Raw genomic sequence first — 11,372 nt, 5'->3', positions numbered from 1 at the left:
CCCTCTGTTCCCCCCCAGCTCTACACTCCATCCATCCTTTTGTTCCGGGCCTGCATGTCTCTACTTCTCCTCATTGTTGCTCTGATTGAGCCTCAGTAGCTCCCCTATCACCACACACACACATTCCCTCTCATCTCGGATCAAATCCTCCATCCCTCCCCCCTCCAGAGTATTAACCTACCCAGTTCCTCAAAGAATGTCGCAGCTGGACTAATCCTTCAGATTGCAGACCTGAGACTTCTGAAGAACCAGATGTAGCTGTGCTGTCAGTTTACACTAGGTGTATATTTTCAAACAGGATCTCAGAGGCAGTGGCTTTACAGTTTTGATAATTAATTTATAAACATTCTTTACTGATCGTATGTTCCAATTTAATCTTAAAGGATTAGTTCACCTTAAAATCTAAATTACCCCACAATTTACCCCATCCAGAAAAAAAGTAATTAAAATAACAATGCTTTAAATTAGTAAGAAATATACAATCAGATATTTATCAAATCTTTCAACCCAACTGACAAAGACAGACAGACAGACAGACAGACAGACAGACAGACAGACAGACAGACAGACAGACAGACAGACAGACAGACAGATAGATAGATAGATAGATAGATAGATAGATAGATAGATAGATAGATAGATAGATAGATAGATAGATAGATAGATAGATAGATAGATAGATAGATAGATAGATAGATAGATAGATAGATAGATAGATAGATATGAATTTGTCCAACTACTGACTGAATTTTCCAAGCTTTACGATTTGATCATTTCATACAAATTCACAAATTCCTACAACACAGACTCATTGGGGAATAAGTGCCCAGGGCAACATTTTTGAGAAAATGCAAATTCATTCCCTGGCATACATCCAGCGGCAATTCATGTGTAAAACGAACACTACGGGGGTGGTTTGATGCTGCAGACAACTTCTGTTATTTTTCACAATACTACTGACCGCTAACCTCTGTATGGATGGCTCGATTGGTGCGGTCAGATTGCTCGGTAACTTGCCTTGTATGGCGTCAGACTTGGGACCCAAATGCCAAAATATAACATGGATAAACAGGCAGTGGGCAGAGTTACACAAACCAAAACAAAGACAGACATATTTTCAAAGGAGAATGACTGATTGTTGTACCATTGAACAGCCTATGAACACCCCTAGAACCACCAAGCTAGACATAGAATAGGCTAAAATTTTAGGTTTTACATTGATTTTACGAGCAGCACAGTGACACGGTTAGCACTGTCACCTCACAGCAAAAAGGTAGTTGGTTTGAGTCTCGGCTGGGCCAGTTGGCCTTTCTGTGTGGAGTTTGCATGTTCTCTTGTGTTGGGTTTCCTCCGGCCACTCCGGTTTCTCCAACAAGTCCAAAGACATGCACTATAGGTGAATTGAATAAACTAAACTGGCCGTAGTGTATGTGTGAATGAGTTTGTATGGGTGTTTCCCAGTACTGGGTTGCGACTAGAAGGTCATCTGCTGCGTAAAAAAAAATGCTGGAATAGTTGGCAGTTCATTCCGCTGTGGCAAGCTCTGAAATCTCAGCTAATTGAAAAATGAATGAACATTGATTTTACTACATTTAAATGTCTTTTTTAGCTATCAGTTACCACATTAAGTGATGGTAAAATCATTGTTAATCTATGGCTTCTCGCTTTAGCATGACTGAAGTAACTGTAGAACTCACTGTTGAAACTTTCTCAGCTATGTTTTGACAAAACATGTGAGATTGCTGGTAGCCATTCAGTCAGGAAGCTGCCAGGTTAGTAAAGCTTAAAACAGGAAATGGACATACCTGCCTGGAGGCCCGGATTCACGGCTTTGTACCTTTCATATCAGATCAACACTTTGAGAAACAAAAGCCATTTTCTTTAAGAACAATAACATTGTGTTGCAGAGAGAGAGATTCGGTTCTGCCCTGGAGGAGAAACACTTTCTCTACTAGCATATCAAACGATGTCAGTTGCTGAGGGAAGGATAAAACAAATGAAGTGGTTGTTTATTGAACTCACAAGAACGCTTTCAGGAGAGGGAAAACGAGAATGAAAGAAAGAAAGAACGAAAAATGGGTCGAAATGTGAGTCTGAGAAGCAAATTCCCTGTATCCTTTGCTTTGTTAGCTTCCGTCTGAGGTCAGAAACCCGAATCCATCAGACAGTCTGGAAAAGGCCATTCTGTAATTTACACTATTAACTGCAATAAACCTGATTTTCACACATGACAGAGTTTTGAACGCTGAATTAAGCTTCTGTACTCTTTTCCTTCTTTCTCGCTCTCTTACATTCAGCTCAGACCATAGATTTAAACCCTTGTTTTAAAATCAAACATACACAACAACAAGAGAATTCTGACAGAATCTAATAATTGCTAATGATGCAATGTTCAAATCAGCATAGAGGTACACCACAAATCGAGCAATCATTTAAAACCAATTCAGGTCGAATTTAAAGAGACCCTATTTTGAGTTTTTGAAAAGGAGCATCCATGCAGTGTGTAACACAGCTGTAAGTGAATGAAAACATCCAGTTGAGGTTTAAATCTGAAAGTGAACCATGTTTTATTGGTTCTTTAACAAAATAGTCGACTCAGAGGCGAATAAATGAATCGAGTTGGGTTCGGATCTTTTGCCTGAATGCATCGAAGTTGATACGATACATTACCAAATATAAAGTGCCGGATCCAGTAAAATGTGAAAGCGCCTTTCCCTTCAGACACTAGATGGAGATTCGGCTGTGGGGAATAAAGGGTTAAAGTTAATTTTCACAACAACACCACAGTATAGCCAACCATATGCTGTGTTTGTTCCTGCCATTTTTTTGATGTTTGATGCAATAAGCTACTCTGCAATGATGAACTCGTCGGCCATTTGCTAGTTAAAAGAAGGAGCATTAGAGACTATTACGTATGTCAGACTTTGACAGGGACTTTGTCAGTAACTGTTACAGCTCATATGGACCGGTTTCTTCTTCCTCCGGATGATAAAATTTAAGTGTAATTGTTGCCTCCTTTTGTTTAGTTTGCAAAATATGTGTTTAATTGTGTGTTGTAACTTGCAACCGCTCCGCATGGCTTGTAATCACTTATCTATTATAGATCAATGCTTGTACTGTATCTCTCAGGTTAAATATTTATGGGGCTATTCACATATTGCGTCCAAAACTATGATAAAAAAACGCAACGCATGCTTCTTCCTTTACTGATATAAATGCATTTCTGAACTTGCAATACTTTGCCATTTGTTTTTGCTATTGCCACCATCAGCTGTTACTACACATGCGGTCATTTTTCAAAACAGTTCAATTTTTGCCACTGTGTGGAATAATCTTGAATGTGTGTGGTTGTTACTAGTCGGGGTTAGGTTTAAGAGTAGAGTAATATGCTGGTGTTTAACTTCATTGGGCTCTCAGTGCTACTTCGTAATCGTGCTGAACTTAGTAGATAGGGTTGGGTATCGTTAGGGGTGGCAATTTTGAGACCGGTGCTAAATCGATACTTTTAAAACAGTAGCAGTGCCAAAACGGTGCCTGAACTGATTCTTTTTAGCCACAAAGTTATTTGACAAAAAAATACATATATTTTAATCATTATAATTGAACATTATAAATATATATATATATATATATATATATATATATATATATATATATATATATATATATATATATTTTTTTTTTTTTTTTTTTTTTTTTTTTATAATAAGCTTAGAGTAAACATCAAATCATATTTTATATATTTGAATTGCATTAATATACTTCTTTTGATCATTTGTTTGTTCAAGATTTGTTACATTACATTAGCTCACCACTAACCTGTGGAAAGGCTGTCATCAAAATCAGGGAACACCTTTTTTTCTGGGTTAGGGGCTTGTGACTACTTTTACATGGACGTCAGTGATCTAATGATTTGCCTTAATCTGATTAAGACAAAAAACTGAGTCAGGTGTTTCCATGAGTTGCTTTTTGAATGTTACATTCATGATTCCCAGTTACATGTTATAGCACATACTGTAGATCCTATGAATGTTTCCTCCGCAGTTTGTGTCTGTGGTCCTTTAAGATAATCAAAAATCACTGTTTACGTGGTAGACTCTTGATCAGAGTATTGTCTTAATCATATTAAAATCAGAGTATTGTGCAAATGTAAATGTACTCACTGAAAGTGCCAGATGATGTCACAAGCTGTCAAAGACTGTCCATTCCTCACCTTTAAGTTGATTCCATGAGCCCTCAAATTTCATAAGTTTGACGTGTTTCCCCTCTTACACACAACTTTTGTAAAGCATCTGTTGCATGTTAGTGTGTCAGAATCCTTGCTGGTAATATACAGCCATACTTTAGAATGCTTAGTTTAAGCAAATTAGATGAATGCGATCATGCGTGTTGATGAAGGGAGTCGCTCACTGCATGCGCCGTACTGCGTGCTTTGACTTCGATAAGCAACAAGAACAAACGTCTGACATTGCGTACTTATGTGTGACTTTGATGCACCTCTTGATGCTTCATAAGGGCGTCACACACCAGATGTGCCGCTCAGAGCCGCAACACGACGTGCACATGACAGTTGAAAGTATCACACACCAAACGCGCACATTCGCATGTTATTTAAAATGAAACTTTTCAGATGGTGCGGACAGCCGCCGACTTGTGGCACCGGTGTGCGTACCCTGATAGAAACCTATGTTTAGAATTCTAAAATGCATGGCGTGGCGCGATGCGTCGCCGAGCGGTGCTTCTGGTGTGAGACCTGCTTTACGTTCTTGTCGCAGCTTCAATGGCACCGGAATTAGGCACCGAAATTCATATGCTTATTCGGTCCGGTGCGTAACGGATACAAAGGCCATAATGGCACCGGGTTTCGGTACCCAACCCCACCAGTAGACCAATCACAACAGACTTAGTCATCGGACCAATCACAGCAGATTAGCCTAACGCAAAGGAGGGGTTTGAGAACAAATGAATCACTGAACAAATCATATGGGAGTTGTTGGGATAGTTAGGTAATTATCTAAAAATAAATGCATATTATAAGAATGAAAGTGCTTTTGACTATGCATGCATATCAGCCTGTTGTTGGAGACCCCCAAAACCAAAATATGACCTTTTATGATGCAAATAGGGGCTCTTTAAATTCACTTATTATAATGGACAATTCTTTATTCATATTAGTGTTTGTTTGTTGAAAGACCCACACTTCACTGAGATAGATCCAGAAGCTAATTTTTCCTATTTTGACTGCTATGCCACAATAAATTGTCAAAATAACCCATGGAAGAAGGCTTTAACACCAAGCAGAATCTTGTGTTGATTGTCGCTTCAGTATGACTGAGCAAAGTTGAATGTGCTGGCCAGTGTGTTATTTAAATTAATAATATTTAAATGACAATAGGATACTTTTTAATTTAAATCTTTAACAGGTTCCTATGTATTTTTATAATAATATATGATGTAATAAATGTGTATTTAAAAAGTAAGTATTGTTCTCATATTTCTTCATTCTAAATATTAGACCCTTTTCAAACTTCCGGGTTTCTCAGTAGCGGAAGTCGTCATAGTTGGGAAAAGTTCGAGTGCTGTGAATGGGAGAATACAACAAATGTTTTTTTTTTACAATCTCATTTGCTGAAATAATAAAAGAAAAACACCACAAGGGTGTTATAAAGACTTCAGAAAAAGGAAAAAATTGTGTGAGACGGCAGCCAGAGAGGGAATACTAGCCTCTTTCACACAGTAATATCGGTAAATATCTGGAAAATGTCCGGAACGACTTTACCGGTGAATTCAAAAAAGCGCTGCTTACACAGGTGAGGACGTTACGGAATTTTTCCGGAAAAGACCATTCACACATCCATTTAAAAATACCAGTAAATCTGACATCATCAACCAAAAATGAACTCTTTAACGGCTGCACTTGTATTTGTAAACATTCGACTGCATTACAAACTCTGTGGATGGATAAGTATTGTGAAAAGTTTCAATGAAAACATATGGAGGAACACTTTCACATGTGGAGATGTACACAATATGTGTGTGTGCTTGCGCTCACCGGCTGCTTCATGTGCACACGCATCAGAGCTTGAAGGTAAACAAACAGCGGTTTATCATAAGCATTTTATTGATAATTTTTTTCCAAAGTTGGCATTAAGAAGGAACATAAAAACGTTATCTGACTAACATCTAGCAACTAAATGTGTCTGGAAAAACATTCAAGGGCTTTTATCTTCATAAACAGCGCGGATGTGAATGCGTCTGAACGTTCTGATTGGCTTAAGTAGACTTCCTTCTGCGTTCACACAGCGCAGCATGGTCTGTATGTGTGAAAGGTCTGTATGTGTGAAAGGGGCTAATGCTAAATTTGCTATCCTGTCCCCATAGATGCTGCATTAGAAACACCTCGCATGCTGATCACTGCTAAACGAATCATAACAGGCTTGTGAAAAGGGTCCATTAGCAAATGCTTTTGGTACACCAAAAGTGTGGTTATGATGACCATCCAACAAGCTAACCCAGTAAAAAATAGTGCTTAAATGTCACTAAACCTCATAATGAAATAGAAAAAGAAGCCAATAACTGCAAAAGAAGTCCACTTTTAAGAAAAAAGAACCACCACTTTCACCAGACTGGCTACAGGCCTGATACTATACTTTTGGGGCTATTTAGTCCCCACAATGTAAGGAATACAAGGCACATTTATATAAACCTTAACGTCCCTTACCCCAACCATTTATTTCTGGCGGACAAAATCAAGTGCCTTCCTCCATTTTGTTTTCATCAAAGAAGCCAATTCATTTAGAGATGCTGTGGAAAAAAAATAATTATAATCCATTATTGAACAGGTTTCTGTATTTTGTGATTCACAGAGGTTCTCCACAATATATAAGAAATAATGCACACAGTATATAGAGAGAGAAATAAATCTGTTATGCATGACCAACCCAGACAATATATTTGTCAATAAAAGTGGCGTGCTTATTTGATATCATTATTTTTAGCATTAAAAGTAAATATTATACGTTCCCATAATTTAAAAGTGTTAATAACCAGAAAACACTCATGACTTATACCAACTTTAACATTAACATGTTGCTAATGTTAATCTAATAGCATGCAACATTATTAAGAAAAATTTGTTTTCATCAATTTTTCAGTGTAATTATTGAGTATGCTTCTCATCTAGGGATGGCTTACTAGGGATGGGTTTACTAGGGATGGCTGACGTTAAACTGACATTTCGACACAGTGTTGAAATCCCAAAGCGCAAGTGTTTCGAAACACTGCACTGAACCATGATCCTAAACACCCGGGTCATATGACTAAAGTAATTCAAAACATCGGTCATTTCAGAAACATTTAGAGACCTGGCAAATCTGTGTTTGATTGGCGTGGTCGGAAAAAAACTCTATCTCATGTAGCCTAGTGGACTATGCATGTTCTCAGAGTAACTGTGCTGCAAATGTCTTGAGTTCCAATCCCGACTTGTACAAATACTCCTAAATTCTGATTTGTTTATTCATTTCATTAATGTTAATTTTTTAAGACCAAAACAAGACATATTTATTCACAAGGTGTTCATTCGGATGTCAGACCAATGTTAAAACAAAACACGGCACAAGAACAGAGCACTTAAAAACTCATGTCTATAACCGCATCACCCTAGAGTCGATCCATTTTTCTCTGCATGCTAATCAGGAATTCTCACCACTTCACTAAATCACTTGGAACCTCAATTCTACAATGTGGAGAATAAACGCATGTGCGATCAATTTGCGTAGAGCAATACATAAAAATGGCCACTAGTTGTCACTGTAAAGACGGGTTTTGAAAACATTTTGAAGCTTCGACACATTTGCTTCGACTGATACGGTGTTTCATGAAGCCTTGCTCTGCCAACCACTACTCATGACCTTCTTTTCAAGAGTGCACCTGCTAAATAGGAAGCGTTCTAGGCTTTGAAACAGAGCAGACATGTTTGAAGAAGTACTTCAAAACACCCACACATGCTCATCACACAAAAACTTGTACTTAAATACCACTATCATAACAAAGTCACACTAATGACTCACATTGTCCCTTTTGTACATTCAAACACACCCAAACTAGTGGTTCAAAGCCCCGAAAGCGTGTTGAAGTCCTCAAACCAAAATGTAGCATAATTTGCAGGAAAGTCTTGTTACGTAAAGAGCGATGATGTTATTTTGACCTTGTCTCTCAGCTAACCACCGTCTACAAGAGTTTATGTGAGAACACTAGCGTCTGTGACACTAACTGGCCATTATAATTAGCTCTCGTTTTCTGGAAACAATACAGGGCTTCAGTGCAAGCCAATTCGAGGAATCCCGTCAACGTTTCTGGAGCAGCCAGATGCAGGCTGAGTGACTGGACAAGGCACCGTTTGGTCTAGAGAAGTTAAATGTGGTTTGGAGATGAATGTGTGTGTTTGTGTAGCTAATGTTTGTTTAGGTTTCGCCAAAACCTGACACAGCAAACTCCATCATTTCAATTATCGTCTTATTAGAGAGCAGTATGGGGAAAATTACGTCAATCAGAAATTATTCTGCCACAAGGCCAATTCACACCCCGCCAACAGACCAATGGCAACAGACTCACGAATTAGCCTCTGCAGCCTGATCTGTACCTGAGATTGTTGAGTACTTGGATTGAAGACTACCTGGGAAAACTATATTGCTGTTAGAAGTGATGTCAGTGAAACCAGCAGACTATGTGGCATCTAATACCCCAGTATAGTGATAAGAACACTATTAAACACTATTAGAAATTAAACCTGACACACTGTAGTGGTTAAACATCCAACCACACTTATCTTAAAACAAGGCTCACCTACCCTGATCCTGGAAATCTGCCTTCCTTTCTGCAGATTTCAATTGCAATGCTGATCAAACACACCTGTCTGTAATTATTAAATAAGTGCTGAGTCAGGTCCTAATTTCCTAATTGATTGGTTCAGGTGTGTTTGATAAGGGTTAAGCTGAACTCTGCAGGAAGGTAGATCTCCAGGAACAGGGTTGAGGACCTCTGTCGTAAAGAGTATGGGTGTAACCATGGTGAAAAGTACATAGAGGGACGTGTGGTAGAAAATACCAAAAAGGCTTGATGTTTTGTTACAGTTACGCCTAGTGGTGGGCTGAACAAGGCTTCATGGAACACTGAAACAGTCGAAGCAAATGTGTCGAAGCTTCGAAACGTTTTGAAACCCGTCTCTACAGTGACAACTAGTGGTCATTTTTATGTATTGCTCTAGAACAGCTTCAGCAAAGAAACATTTACGCAAATTGAGCGCACATGCATTTATACTCCACTTTGTAGAATTTAGGTTACAAGTGATTTAGTGGAGCGGTGAGAATTCATGTCTAGCATGCAGAAATAATGTCTGAATCCAGGGTAATGCAGTTATAGACATTAGCTTTTAAGTGCTCTGCTCTTTTGCCGTGTTTTGTTTTAACATTGGTCTGACATCCGAATGAACACCTTGTGAATAAATATGCCTTGTTTTGGTCAAAAAAAATTTACATTGATAAAAAAGTCAGAATTCAAGAGTATTTGTAAGAGTCGGGATTCAAGCTCAAGACATTTGCAGCACAGTTACTCTGAGAACATGCACAGTCCACTAGGCTACATGAGAGTTTTTCCGACCATGCCAATCAAACGCAGATTTGCCAGGTTTCGAAATGCTTCTGAAATGACTGATCGCTGACTGTTTTGAATTGCTTTAGTCATGTGACCTGGTATTTCGAAACACTTTAGTCACATGACCTGCGTGTTTTGAATCACCTTAGTCACATGAGCTGGGTGTTTTGAATCATGCTTTAGTGCAGTGTTTCGAAATACTTGTGCTTCAGGATCTCGACATTGTGTCGAAACGTCAGTTTCACGTCAGCTATCCCTAGTTACACCTAGCATCTACATTACTCCTACATCTTCAACCTGTGAAAACTGAGCTTTTTCTAAAAAATGCTAAAGATTCTTTATTTGTTTGGAAATGTGTTAGGTTTTATTCTAGATGGACTGAAATGCAGACTTTGAAAATGGAGGTGCAGTATCCACAATCACTCTCTGACTGGTCTTCTGGGCTATTGCTTATTGTTCCATGATTCATCAAACCCCTTTTAATATGACCATTACCCAACAGGTAGAATGTAAGTATGGATGCCCACAAAATATGTGCATGTCCAGTGGGCCTGAAAAGTCATCTATCGTATGTTTCAGGCTGTAGTGTAGACAGAGCTTGTGTTTCTGAAACCCACCAAATATTCCAGTCATGATGAGGAGCATTTTCATTCTTATACAGAAACACACTGTTGTAAACACAACGCAATAGTTCAGATCAACACTGTGTAGGCTATTCTTCTTTTATATATCTGATTTCAACCAAGTTTTGGAGGCGGAACACCAGATTTCAGAGAGCATATGATTGAGCAGAAAATCTGATGACAAGCTGAAGTGCGCAGTGATGTCACTAAAATCATTCATCCAAATTGATAAAAATTTAAATAAAAATAAAAATACTCTACGTCCAGTATTAATTCAATTTGTGTTTACTGTGATTATGACTGTAGTCAGATTAAGGTAATCAAATATGTCTGTTTACAATGTAGACTCTTAATCAGACTATTGTCTTAATCCACAGGTGTCAAACTCAGTTCCTGGAGGGCCGCAGCTCTGCAACCCCAATTAAAAACACCTGATCAAACTAATTGAGTCCTTTAGGCTTAAGCCACACTGCACTTTTCACCCCATAGACTTTCACTCATACACACGCGAATGCGTCAGACCAGAAACGCAAGCTTGTGCGACAAGTTTCACAGTTCTCTGCGTTGCAAAGTTCAAGCTTGGTGAACTCTGACCAGCGAAATGGCACCACGTGACTGCATGAGATCTCTCTGTACAGATACGCTGTACGCTTTTTAAAATACCTTCTCTTGTTTTGTCCCCCCCTCCCCCTTTTTTACAGCACCGTACAACAGAATTTTGCATGCTCAAACTCGAGTGTGACTGCGGCATTATTTGAAACCTAAAGGTGTTTTGAAGCAGGGTTGGAACTAAACTGTGCAGGGCTACAGCCCTCCAGGAACTGAGTTTGACACCCCTGATTGAGTTTGAATTCATCTCTGTAACAAGCATATGTTTTAAGCGATAGGTCACGCAAAACTGGAAATTTACTCACTATTTACTCACTTTCGAATGATTCCAAACCTCTACTACCTTATTGTTTTGTTATTTTTTGCTTGTTTGTTTTGTTTTTTAACACTAAAGAAGATATTTTGAAGAATGGTGTAAACCAGAGATCCACTGATATCCACAATAAGAAAAAAAGTACTATTAAAGTCAATAGCAACTGGTTTCCAAAA

Source organism: Danio aesculapii, chromosome 22, assembly GCF_903798145.1.
Source record: "Danio aesculapii chromosome 22, fDanAes4.1, whole genome shotgun sequence".
Taxonomy (NCBI): domain Eukaryota; kingdom Metazoa; phylum Chordata; class Actinopteri; order Cypriniformes; family Danionidae; genus Danio; species Danio aesculapii.
This window is presented reverse-complemented; position numbering follows the sequence as displayed.